The 12,698-nt window shown below is 45.5% G+C and overlaps 1 protein-coding gene and 1 long non-coding RNA gene across 6 annotated transcripts in view; one reads left to right on the forward strand and one right to left on the reverse strand.

Moving 5' to 3' along the window:
• Window positions 1-12,698, forward strand: part of ZFHX3 (zinc finger homeobox 3) — a 280,930-nt gene that overhangs the window by 239,423 nt on the left and 28,809 nt on the right. The window lies entirely within an intron of this gene.
• The window catches only part of LOC132510348 (uncharacterized), a 57,355-nt gene that overhangs the window by 20,696 nt on the left and 23,961 nt on the right, over window positions 1-12,698 (reverse strand). The window contains exon 5 of the long non-coding RNA XR_009537288.1: window positions 12,172-12,419. This is a non-coding gene — a long non-coding RNA (uncharacterized LOC132510348). The remainder of the gene's footprint in view (window positions 1-12,171; window positions 12,420-12,698) is intronic.

Here is a 12,698-nt window from a genome sequence, read left to right on the forward strand (position 1 = left end):
AGCCTTCTTCCGTGAAGGTTAGATAGTACCACACGGCCTTTCTTGGTGGGGCATCAGAACACTGAAGCTCTCACCTGGTCCACTGTTACTGGGCCCCATCTCACTGAGCTGTCAGAGCCCGGTGATGAGGACATCAATCTTTGGAGACTCACGAGGGTGTCTTTGAGTGGCTCTCCATGTCCCAGCCCCGTTGTTTGCTGGAAACCAGGCCATTCACTGCCTCTACGAAAATCATTTTGGCCTAATTCTGTGTCCTTTCGGACTTGGTTCCATCTCTCCACCTCACCCAAAGGTAGATGTGTCTTTGCAGTAGGGTACGTGTGAGGGAATGCTGGTAGCCTGGCCTGCATGGCCCCTCTGTGGTTCCCGTTCTCGCCAATGGAATGCATTTTTGGTTTTACGTTTTCACACACAGATGGGAAGTGTGTGGCTAAGTCGGCTTTTCCGGAGTCCACTTGTTCCCTTCCCCCACCTCCACTCCCCACGCTCTTTTTGTTCCAGGCCACTTTCAGTATAACTTGGCTGCTTAAGTCACTGCAGGCAGAATTCTGTCTCACAGTTGAAAACAAACCATCTGAACTATTTTTATGTTGAGAAGCAAAAATAGATACAGGGTATGGCATGTATCTGGACTTGCCCGAATTCTAGTAATTCAGCCATCTTGGCCTTGAGAATTTATATTTAAGTCATAAGAGACATAGGCACCACATCAGTTGAGCAAATATTTTTTGTGCAGATATCTAATGCAGATATGGGTTATACAAAAAAAAAGTAACTGGAACTCACTTTCTAGAAAGGATGTTATATGCAATCATATAACTATGGTAACAGTGTAATGAGAATTATCATCAAGGTATATAGATAGGGAGCAGTGAAAATGTAGATTAAGGAGCAAATTATTTTTCATCGCTGTAGAAAATAACTTATAGATTTGCATATTATTGCTACACGGCCATGTTGATCTTCTTGCTTTGTTTCAGTTTTAGCTTTTGTGCTGTTGGGGGAAGCACCTCTGTTATCAGAATCATGATCATGAGTCTAAAAAAAATACTATGGCGCCTTTCTCAGGGGATATCAGAGCACTTTTGTTAGGCTCTCACATTCTTCCTGGGTCCAACATTATCTTTATCCAGCAGCTAGAGAACTAAAACTCATCTGACTCCTAGGGGTCAGATCTGTGATCAAAGTGCAATGTGCCCTCTGGGTCAGGGATATATCCCCCCCGATTAGAAAGCTGAAGAACACATGACCTGGTAGCTTTCTCTTACTATACGAAGATTGGAGAAGACTTGAAAATCCTGTTTCTCTAGTTGTCAGAATTGTCACCTCTTTATGGTCAGGGCCATGTGGCATTCATTCATCTTTGTTTTTTTAAAAGACTGGTTTTTTTAGAGCTGTTTTAGGTTTACAACGAACTTGAGAGGGAGGCGCAGGGATTTCCCGTATACCCTCTGTCCTGCTCCCCAGCCCCCGACACGCATAGCTCCCCCATTATCAACATCACCTACCAGGATGGTACTTTTTTTTTTTTTTTAACCAGTGATGAACCTACATTGATCCGTCATAATCATCCAAAGTCCACAGTTTACCTTACGATTCACTCTTGATGTACATTCTGTGGGTTTGGACAAATGTATAATGACATAGAACCATCACTATAATATCATACAGAGTATTTTTATTGCCCTAAAAATCTTCTGTGCTCTGCCTATGCATCTCTCCCCAACCCCACATTCATGCATTTTTGTAATCGCTAGCATCTAGCAAGTGCTTAATACTGTTTGGATGTTTCATTAGCAATCAGTTGGTAAAACAGCATAACCATAAACACTTGAAAGTGCAAGTTATTCAACTTTCTGCTTTTTAGATATTAAACCCATGGGGTGAGTAGAATGCTTCCGCGTTGATTTACGGAAAAGGCAAATTTAGGGTGTCTTTGCGTGTCCTTGAAACCAGGCCTCTCCCCTCACTCTGTGGTTATGTGGCCACACATACACCTATATTATTTCCCAGAGACACTTCTAAAAATGAAACCATAGCAACAAATGTTTGAGCTCTCGCTGTGTGCTTGACCCTGGTGGGCTTCGTGTGCCTAATCTCTCTTGCTAGCCTCCCAGAAGCCCTGTGAGTGGACGCGGTCCTCCTGCTGACAGACATGGAAGCTGAAAGTCCAGTGTAGTCAACTGAAATGCTCAAGGTCACACAGCCGGGACTTGAGCCAGGTTGTGGCAGCCCTGCAAGCCATGTGCTGTGTTCCTTAGCGGGGGGAGGGGGTGCGATGCCTCTGTGTAAAGAGAACTTGGCCAGGGAAACACAGGAGTTACGGAGGAGTGGTGCCCCCGAACTGCCTCCCCCGCCCCTTCACACACATGGGCCGTCCTGGGCCTTTGCAGGCTGTGAGCAAACACAGCCTTTGGAGCGTGGTGGTGAGAGAAATGCTGACGTAAACATTACTCGGTGTGGGGCTCCCCCTCTGTGCTTTCCAAACTCCAAGAGGAGACCTTTCCATTCTGCTTGGTACTTGAAACCTGCAGGGGAAAGTGGAGAGTCATTCCCATTTTCCAGCCCTTCCGGGGACCTGAGTGACGTTTTTCTCGCCCATTACAGATTCTCACGCTCCTGCTAACCTGAATGAGCGAAGAGAAATCCTCGGTGGGTCCTGGGGAAGAGCTGATTTGTAAGGGTGCAGAGAAGTGAAGGGCAGGGCTCTTTGTGTCTGTCACCATGCTGGACCCAGATTGTATGTTTTTATTGTCATAAGTTCCATTTGACTCTTAAAATTTCGTTAAGTATCTTATGAAGATAGGTTTGGAGTGGAGGAAACCCTGGAAGAGTACCCTTCTCGCCTGGTCTCTGGGAGTCTGTGCTGTGCGGGGCCCAGAGGCTCTGACTAACCTAATTAATATTGGAGTTGATGGATGAGCTTCTGTTAATTAACTGCAGCCTGGTCCCAGCATGACCCACATCACCTCTTGTTTTGACCTACATCTCGCACCTCTGTACTTTTTTCTGTTAATTCAAGTGTCTCTAAGGTTCTCCCTGTTCTAGCTTTTTCCAAGTCCACGGTTGTCACAATCCTGTAATGAAGCCAGAGGGCAGAGTGATAATGCAGACCCCGAGGTGCCCGCCGACTGCGCCCCATCCTCACCGGGCACTGTGCCCACAGCTGCAGATGGCATCTGTGCACAGCTCAGGGGCTCTGCAGGGCAAGACAGGGCACTCTGGGGAAGCTGACAAGAGGCCACAGGCAGGCAGGCTGATTTGATACCTCGAAGTGAAGAATTGGGTCTTGGCCCCTTTGGTCCCTGGCTTCTGGGTGGCAGCCCGACGTTTAGAAGTTACGAGTACTCCGACAGCTGATGTTGGTCTAAACGAAGTGGTGGCTGGTGGCTCTGTTTTGACTGGTGGTTCATTCATAAACCTGACACAGAGGGAGTAAGGTATCTTGAAACTGAATTGCGGGATGGCCTTTTGGGAGCGCAAATCAGTGTAGTTAAGCAGCCTTATGCATATTTCAACAAGGAATTAGTACAACAGATTGATGCCTCTGATGTGGGACTTAGCACTACTTTTTTCCCCGAAGCTGCAGACAAGCGGCGGCAGCCAGCACTCAGCATGGGCCCGCCGTCGCACCCTGGCCGCTCGCTGGGAAAGCGCGGCCTGACCCCCCATTCCCAGAGTGCCGACTCGCGGACACAGGGGCCGGTGTGGGTCTCTGCATTCTTCCCAGGGCCGAAGCAAAGGGCGCCTCGGGCTGGTGTGGCCTGCAGGTGCCAAGACCTGGGAAGCCAGCACCAAAAAGAGGCTTCCTCTTCCTGCAAAGTGGAAAGAGCCCAGAGGTGTTTGTCCTTTTCACAGAGGTTCTCCAGGACACGTGGAAAGACCGAGACTTTCATAAGCAAGGCAGTCTGTCATTATTCTGGATTACACTGCTAACAGAACACGTAGAGGTTATTCCTTCTGAATTTCTGGCTTTGAAAATGTGTCTGTGTTGGTTTAGAGGAGGCAGGTTCCCTGAGGGACAGCCATATTTAATCTTTCACCTTTGGCCTGAGGGGGAAAACATCGGGCTTTGAGACCAGGCCTGGCTTTTGTCCCCGAGTATAGATGATGAGAATAGCATTTTCAGCAAGAGTCATTTGAAAGTGAACGGCCAGATCCGCCCACGCCTGCAGGCCCCCTTATTTAATTCTAGTCCAGCCACAAGGTGGTATGGTTCCTACCAATTACAGAAAGCTTTGGCTCTGACAGCGGTTCTCAAAATGTGGTCAGACCATCAGCATCACCTGGGAACTCACTGGAAATGCAGATTCTCTGAATCAGACCTATGCTAGGGGGGTGGGGCCTGCCTTCTGTGTGTTAGCAAGCCTTCCAGAGGATTTCTGACTCACAGTTGAGTTTGAAAATGTTGGGGCTCTGACCTCTGTGATGTGCGTGAAGTTTGAGACTTACGTCTCCTTTAACCGGATGGCAAGGCCCTGAGCCCCCGCCGCGTGAGGAAGGAACTGAGCTTTCCTCAAAGACAGAAGTGTGTAGAAGAGGCACGAGTCCTGGTCTTGGCCGATGGAATCCCGGATTGCAGGAGTGGGAGAGGAGGAGACATGTGGTCATGATGAAGAGTGATCAAAAACCCAGCAATGTTTTTTTGTTCTGTTTTTTTTTTTACCAGCTTATGATTTAACGAATGGTATGATAAAAGATAGCAGATGAACAGTCAGATGAAGAGACACATAGGGCAAGGTCTGGAAGGATCCTGAGTGCAGGAGTTTCCGTCCCCACGGAGTTGGGGTGTGCCAACCTGGAATGTTTAAAAATTTTGGGATTTTTATGGAGGCTTCATCAAGTAGGGATGATGGATCATTTAACTCCGTCTCCAACCCCCTCCCCTTCCTGAAGGGTGGGAGGTGAGATTGAAGATCCCAAGCTTCTAACCACGGCTTGGTCTTTCTGGTGACCACTCAGAGTCACCTCATTGGAACAAAAGATACTCCTGTCACCCAGGAAATTTCAAGGGATTTAGGGGCTCTGTGTCAGGGAGCAGACAATGAACTCAGGCAATGAAACAAGGATTTCCTTTCCCAGGTTCAGCTACTGATTCTTCTTGGGATGACAGTCCCTGCCTCCTCCTGGGGCAGCCTTCCTGGGATCAGCTTCCAGCCTCTGGGCCCCTGTGGATGCCTCTCCTTCTCCTACTCCCTTTTCCTCAGCCGCCTCTTCAGTCCGTCTGCCCTTTCTAAGATTCTTCTTTTCGCTCCTGTCTCCTCCTCGAGCCCCATCTCCCAAATTAAGTGTCACACATAGAGGCTGGTAGACGGAATGAAGGAATGCCCAGTATCAGGGGAGGGTGGGGCAAGCCAGAGGGCACGGGGCATCGGCTCCAGCCCACGGCTACTGCATAGGAATGAAGATCCTGTTGCCAGATTTTTCCACTTATCTGGAGGTCCTTGTCCTTCTGCTTTGTATGAAACTCCCCGTTTTATTTTATTTTATTTTATTTATTTTTGGCTACATCGGGTCTTAGTTGCGGCACGCGGGATCTTTTGTTGTGGCGTGCAGGCTCCTCTCTAGTTGTGGTGCGATGGCTTCTCTCTAGTTGCAGCGCACGGGCTTAGTTTTCCTGTGGCATGTGGGATCTTAGTTCCCTGACCAGGGATCGAACCCGCATCTCCTGCATTGGAAGGTGGATTTTTTTTTTTTAAAACATCTTTATTGGAGTATAATTGCTTTACAATGGTGTGTTAGTTTCTGCTTTATAACAAAGTGAATCAGCTATACGTATACATATATCCTCGTATCTCCTCCCTCTTGCATCTCCCTCCCACCCTCCCTATACCACCCCTCTAGGTGGTCACAAAGCACCAAACGGATCTCCCTGTGCTATGTGGCTGCTTCCCACTAGCTATCTATTTTAAATTTGGTAGTGTATATATGTCCTTGACGCTCTTTCACTTCGGTCCCAGCTTACCCTTCCCCCTCCCCGTGTCCTCAAGTCCATTCTCTACATCTGCGTCTCTATTCCTGTCCTGCCCCTAGGTTCTTCATAACCATTTTTCTTTTTTTAGATTCCATATATATGTGTTAGCATACGGTATTTGTTTTTCTCTTTGTGACCTACTTCACTCTGTATGACAGATTCTGGGTTCATCTCCCTGACTACAAATAACTCAGTTTCGCTTCTTTTCGTGGCTGAGTAATATTCCATTATATATATATATATATGTGCCACATCTTCTTTATCCATTCATCTGTTGATGGACACTTAGGTTGCTTCCATGTCCTGGCTATTGTAAATAGAGCTGCAGTGAACATTGTGGTACCTGACTCTTTTTGAATTGTGGTTTTCTCAAGGTATATGCCCAGTAGTGGGATTGCTGGGTCGTATGGTAGTTCTATTTGTAGTTTTTTAAGGAACCTCCATACTGTTCTCCATAGTGGCTGTATCAATTTACATTCCCACCAACAGTGCAAGAGGGTTCCCTTTTCTCCACACCCTCTCCAGCATTTATTGTTTGTAGATTTTTTGATGATGGCCATTCTGACTGGTGTGAGGTGATACCTCATTGTAGGTTTGATTTGCATTTCTCTAATAATTAGTGATGTTGAGCATTCTTTCATGTGTTTGTTGGCAATCTGTGTATCTTCTTTGGAGAAATGTCTATTTAGGTCTTCTGCCCATTTTTGGATTGGGTTGTTTGCTTTTTTGATATTGAGCTGCATGAGCTGCTTATATATTTTGGAGATTAATCCTTTGTCTGTTGCTTCGTTTGCAAATATTTTCCCCCATTCTGAGGGTTGTCTTTTTGTCTTGTTTATATTTTCCTTCGCTGTGCAAAAGCTTTTAAGTTTCATTAGGTCCCATTTGTTTTTTTTTGTTTTCATTTCCATTTCTCTAGGAGATGGGTCAAAAAAGGTCTTGCTGTGAGTTATGTCATAGAGTGTTCTGCCTGTATTTTCCTCTAAGAGTTTTGTAGTGTCTTGGCCTTACATTTAGGTCTTTAATCCATTTTGAGTTTTTTTGTGTGTATGGTGTTAGGGAGTGTTCTGATTTCATTCTTTTACCTGTAGCTGTCCAGTTTTCCCAGCATCACTTACTGAAGAGGCTGTCTTTTCTCCATTGTACATTCTTGCCTCATTTATCAAAATTGAGGTGACCATATGTATGTGGGTTTATCTCTGGGCTTTCTATCCTGTTCCATTGATCTGTATTTCTGTTTTTGTGCCAGTGCCATACTGTCTTGATGACTGTAGCTTTGTAGTGTAGTCTGAAGTCCAGGAACCTGATTCCTCCAGCTCCGTTTTTCTTTCTCAAGATTGCTTTGGCTATTTGGGGTCTTTTGTGTTTCCATACAAATTGTGAAATTCTTTTGTTCTAGTTCTGTGAAAAATGCCATTGGTAGTTTGATAGGGATTGCATTGAATCTGTAGATTGCTTTGGGTAGTAGAGTCATTTTCACAGTGTTGATCCTTCCACTCCAAGAACATGGTATATCTCTCCATCTGAGAAACCCAGCAATCTTTATCTAAACCCTGGTTAAAAAGAAACACCTAGGCGAAGGGGAAACGGACCTCTCTGTACTAATCTTGCAACTTCCTGTGAATCTATATTTCCAAATAAAAAGCAAACTAATAACAACAACAGAAACAACACTGAAGAGCTTCTGGATTTTCAAAGTGCTGACCTATCTGGTTCATCTTTGAGTTGGAGGAGAAAAATAATGAACCATTCCCCGAGCATCAGTAATACCCATCTGCAGTATAACTCAAGTGTTCTTTGAAATCCTTCATGGAAACAGGAAGACATGTCTGGTAAGTGGATGAGACCTGTGTGTCTCGCTCTACCTACCTAGGCATGTTCTTCTCCTTTTTGAGTACTTCTCTAAAATGCTTCCAAGAGACATGCAGGAGCAGTGTAGCCTGCACTTAACTGAAACCAGGACTGTGTTTTGAATAGAAGGTTCTTACCCTCATGGGGCTGGACTCTGGGTGTGTAAGGGTGTAGAGACCCCATTGGGTGCGCCTTCGCCGTGCACAGACTCCCCGATTCCTCTTTGAATCATCTTTAAGTGCTTGGTGAGAGGCAGAGCTGTGCATGTTTAGCGACCAAGTTGGCAGCCGAGCAGACCCTTTAAATGAACTGTTTCTTTCCGTAAGGAGGGAGAGAATTTAGCCAGCTCTCTGGCCACTTCTGAAGTGCAATAGCTCTGCAGGAGATGCGAGTACGAAATCTTAGCCTCTCCTCTGGGGAGGGAATTGCAAGCAGATGCCGAGAGCAGCTCCACATTCAGTGACAGTATATCACAGAGGATCACAAGTCCAGAGCACAGATTGACCCTCTGGAAACTGTGCATTTCTGCTTTCTAGAGGGGAGTGTCAGGCCTCTGAGAAGCTGAGGGGAAGGGGCTGTGGAGAGGGCTCACTGCCCCTTTCATCTCATTTTCATTATGAGCTGAATGACCACTTTCCAATGTGGTGAAGCTTCTGTGACTATCGTGCTGGGGTCATTATCCCAACTCAAGCACTGAGTATGGGGCTGTGTGAATGTTTTTTTTTTTCTCCTTAGTCAATGGAGATAAAAGATTGCTGTAAATTTCTGGGGCAGGTGGCAAGCTGGTTTACGGAACACAAGGCAATGAGAACCTCTGGCTTACGGAAAGTAGCATGAATTAATAATCATTTAATTGGCTCCTCCATTATGTTGCTGGTTTGGGAGATGGAAGTTTAGATGGAGGGGCTGTCAGTGGTACTTTAGCTCAGAGTCTGATGGTTGAGAAGTGGGGCTGGAGGCTGCCTTTGGCCGCTCCACAAGGATGACATGTCAGGCAGCATCCCAGGCCTTCAGTGGGCTCACCTTGGGGTCCCCAGAAGGAAGGGGGGTCAGCATCTTGGTGAACACCACTTCCGAGTGCCACTATGCCATGAAGAGAAGAAACGCAGAAGAAACTTCCCAGTAACGTGGACAGCTCAGCGCATGCCCAGGATCTCCCCAAGGGAGGACTCTGGCCAAAGGCGGGCCTGTGACAGAGAATGTCCACCATGCCAACAGCACCAATGGTGTGTTGAGTGATGAGAAAGTCAGTTTTGCTCATGGAACTGAAACTTCCAGTACTTTCGACTGTCATGGAGGGAAGTTGATGTCTTGGCAAATGATTAGGGAAAGCCAAAAACTGTGTACCTTAAGGTTCCATTTCTACTTCACTTCCAATTTTTCTTCAGGTTTCTTTTTCAGGAGGCAGCAACTCCCTGCCTTCCCTCGCTTCAGAGTTGTATGACCACATCACTAGGTGAGAAATGAGGCACGTGTTGGCATTAAGTCTGCTGGCAGTACATGGTATTGCAAGTACAGCTCTCAAGTTTTCTGTCACCAAAATTTCAGTGACTCAGATTTTAGTTTATTAGTGAGGATTGGGATTGGGTGAGAATTTGTTCTAGGAAAAGTGGTTTTATCAGGTGAAGTTAAAGAGACTGTGTTTCTACCATACTTGACCACTTGATAAGCCCCCTAAATTATACTGTTCTTACCTATTCTTCTTTTTTTTAATTTACTTTTTATTTATTTATTTTTGGCTGCGTTGGGTCTTTGTTGCAGCACATGGGCTTTCTCTAATTGCGGTGAGCGGGGGCTACTTTTTGTTGTGGCGCGTGAGCTTCTCATGGCAGTGGCTTCTCTTGTTGCAGAGCACGGGCTGTAGGCACACGGGCTTCAGTAGTTGCGGCACGTGGGCTCAGTAGTTGTGGCTCGCAGGCTGTAGAGTGCAGGCTCAGTAGTTGTGGCACACGGGCTTAGCTGCTCTGTGGCATGTGGGATCTTCCTGGACCAGGGATTGAACCTGTGTCCCCTGCGCTGGCAGGCGGATTCTTAACCACTGCGCCACCAGGGAAGTCCCCTTAACCTGTTCTTTACAGTTAGTCACCTCTTACCTGAAACCTTACTAGGCTTGTTTTAATTATTCTATATGCTTAGAACATAATAAAACCTCTTCTTGAAAATTGTAAACAAAACTTGCATGAATTCAGATTGGCTCTCTTCTCTTCCCTATTCCCTCTAATTAATATGACAAGAGGGGAAATTTTTTAAGTAATTATTTTTAGAGGTTAAATACCCCCAAGCAAATATGTTAAAAACAAAGGATATCTGGAAGTTGACGTCACAGAAATGATTTTTGTTTTTCCTGAGGAAGCCATGCACTGACTACTGTGTCTTTCCCTTGGAAATGAAATTTCTTTTGCTTGGAATGTAGAGGAACAATGAAATGGAGAGTCATGAATCAGGTCTGCCTCTCAGTACTTGGCTTCGTCAGATATAGTGACCAACCCATCACAGTTTAAGGTGGAATGGTGGCTTCTGGCCCAGAAAGTTGACTTCGAATTTTCTGTACTCCATAGCCAGGCCATGCCGGTCCTTTTCCTGCCTCACCAGCGAGTTCAGTGGGGCAACCTGAACTTCTAACAAGTTGAGCAAGTGTTTGTCCACTCCTTAGAAAGTCTGCGTGGCGAGGAGTCCGCAGCTAACATCCTGTCGGGCTGCGCTTGGGGTTTGACCCTGCATTTCCCCGATATTGCCCCAGTATCCCTCTTGCCTCGCTTTACAGAGTATGTAATCGATGGCACTCGCATGATTCCTTGCCACGTTTTTAAACCCTTTGAAGTGCCAGGAGCCCAGCATGTTGCCTGTGGAAGATTCATTGAGATTTAACACATATTTTCACATGGCATAGCTGCCAAAATGAGGAAAAATTGCTTTAACCAGCAAAGTAAAAATACCACCTGATGTTTTGCACAGTATGGATCCAAATATCAACCTTTTCATGGACAGTGGAATTTAAATGCTAAACTCTTTAATTATAGTATTAAAAATAATATAACTACATGACAAACGTAGAAAATGGTGAGATGGTCCGTGATGCTATCACCTAAATACAGCAGTCATTTTCTTCCAGTCTTTTTTTCTAATACCTATTTTTTACAAAGCTGTATCATGTTATAATGCATATGTTATCTTATTTTTTTCTGATTAACCTTCTCAAGGATTTTTCCATATTGCTTCATAGCTATCATATGTAATGTCATCTGATACTCAATAGAGTGGCGGTACCATTGTTTACTTAACCGTGCCCTGTTGTAAAATATCTAGATTGTTTCCAGTTCATTTTGTCATTATTGTAAAAGCCACTACAGGTAGTTACCCTTGAAGTTGTTACCAGTATAATCCAGTGGTTCCAGGCACTGTTTAAACTATGGCTTGTCTCTGGAGCGCATCTATTTGTGTTTCACTACTGTGACGTCGTAATGGCCTTAAACTGATCAGTAATTAATTTTAAAAAGTAATAACGTTTTCTAGACTGTGACATCGCTCTTGGAATTTAAGTCAAGAGTTTCGAAAAGTCTTCAAAAAAGAAAACCACAGTACTTTCCCTCTTGGTATTCGTACAACCTCATTTACTTATGCCTACAATGTATGCTAGTGACAGAACTAAAGTAGGAATTGATTTTGGGAGTCTGGCCCTTTTGAAGTTCAGAGAGAAGAAGCTTGAGAAAACCTTAGACTGTCATTGTCAGTAGTAAACCCTCTTCCAGCCTGCTGATGGAGAACTTGCGCAACTGTTTACCCATCTACAGAAATTTTATAAAATCTCTGGTACCATGTTTTCATAGGGATTGACGTTTTAATGTCTGGGGTCAAGCTAGGAGGGGCCTGTCAGCCTCGTTAACCTAACTCTTTGGAGCAGTCCTCACATCACCCAGGGAAGCACAATGGGATTGTAACTGGGTGTTAACAGACTCCGATATAGGAAAGGCACGGCCTTATCTTTAGAGAAGAAGCCTAGCGAGCTGCAGGTGGCTAATGTCCACTTCTAGACAGATCTGATCTAATAAAAAGGCAGATTGCCCCAGATAGAAGGGAGATGAGCCCCGGAAGTTTTTACACCAGTGGATGCAGTATTTCATATCATAGCAGAGCTGTTGTGTTACTCCAGAGAAAGAGGAATGAGTGAGCAAGTGCCGATTTTATTTTTTAAAACGCTTTAGAACAGCTCCTTAGCTTGAGCTCACAAAGGAAGCTTTAGAATTACAGAGCAATTTGAGAGTATGAAAAATAAAAAAAAGGTAATAGAAGTCCCCCCTCTCCATGCAGGGGGAAAGAATAGTGGCTTCTGAAACGAGAATTCTCACCTCTGCAACCTCGTCACCATTCATCATGCGTTCAGCCTTGAAGGACGAGGGTGGACTCCGGTCCTGTGAGGACGCTAATGCTGCACTGGGTTACACCGGGTTTGCTTTCCAGGGAGCGGATGAGTCGGGCGGTCTCAGCCTCCGCGCTCGTTCATCCACACTGCTGAGCAACTGCACGGTTGAAAATCATTCTGAAGGGGGGGGGGTAGGAGGCAGGTTGAGGGCATTGACAAGGCAGTGTCACGGTCCTGTAAAAGCAAGTGTTGTTTCAGGTCAGGCAGACTAACAAAAAGACGGGGATGGGTGTTTAGAATAGGATCTGCATCTTGGCTTGCCCCTAGGGGAAGGGGGAGCAGAGAGCAGCTCTTTCCTAACTGTAAGCCCTGAACCTAACCTAATCCTACAGATTGGAGGTGGAAATGGGGAAGGTGGAGGATGGCTCTAACAAATAAGCATCTGAAGTATCATCTAACGTCTCCACCCACCCCATCTTTAGAATGCCTTTGAAAAGCTATAGAAGAGCTAAC

This window comes from Lagenorhynchus albirostris, chromosome 19 (genome assembly GCF_949774975.1).
Source record: "Lagenorhynchus albirostris chromosome 19, mLagAlb1.1, whole genome shotgun sequence".
Taxonomy (NCBI): Eukaryota; Metazoa; Chordata; class Mammalia; order Artiodactyla; family Delphinidae; genus Lagenorhynchus; species Lagenorhynchus albirostris.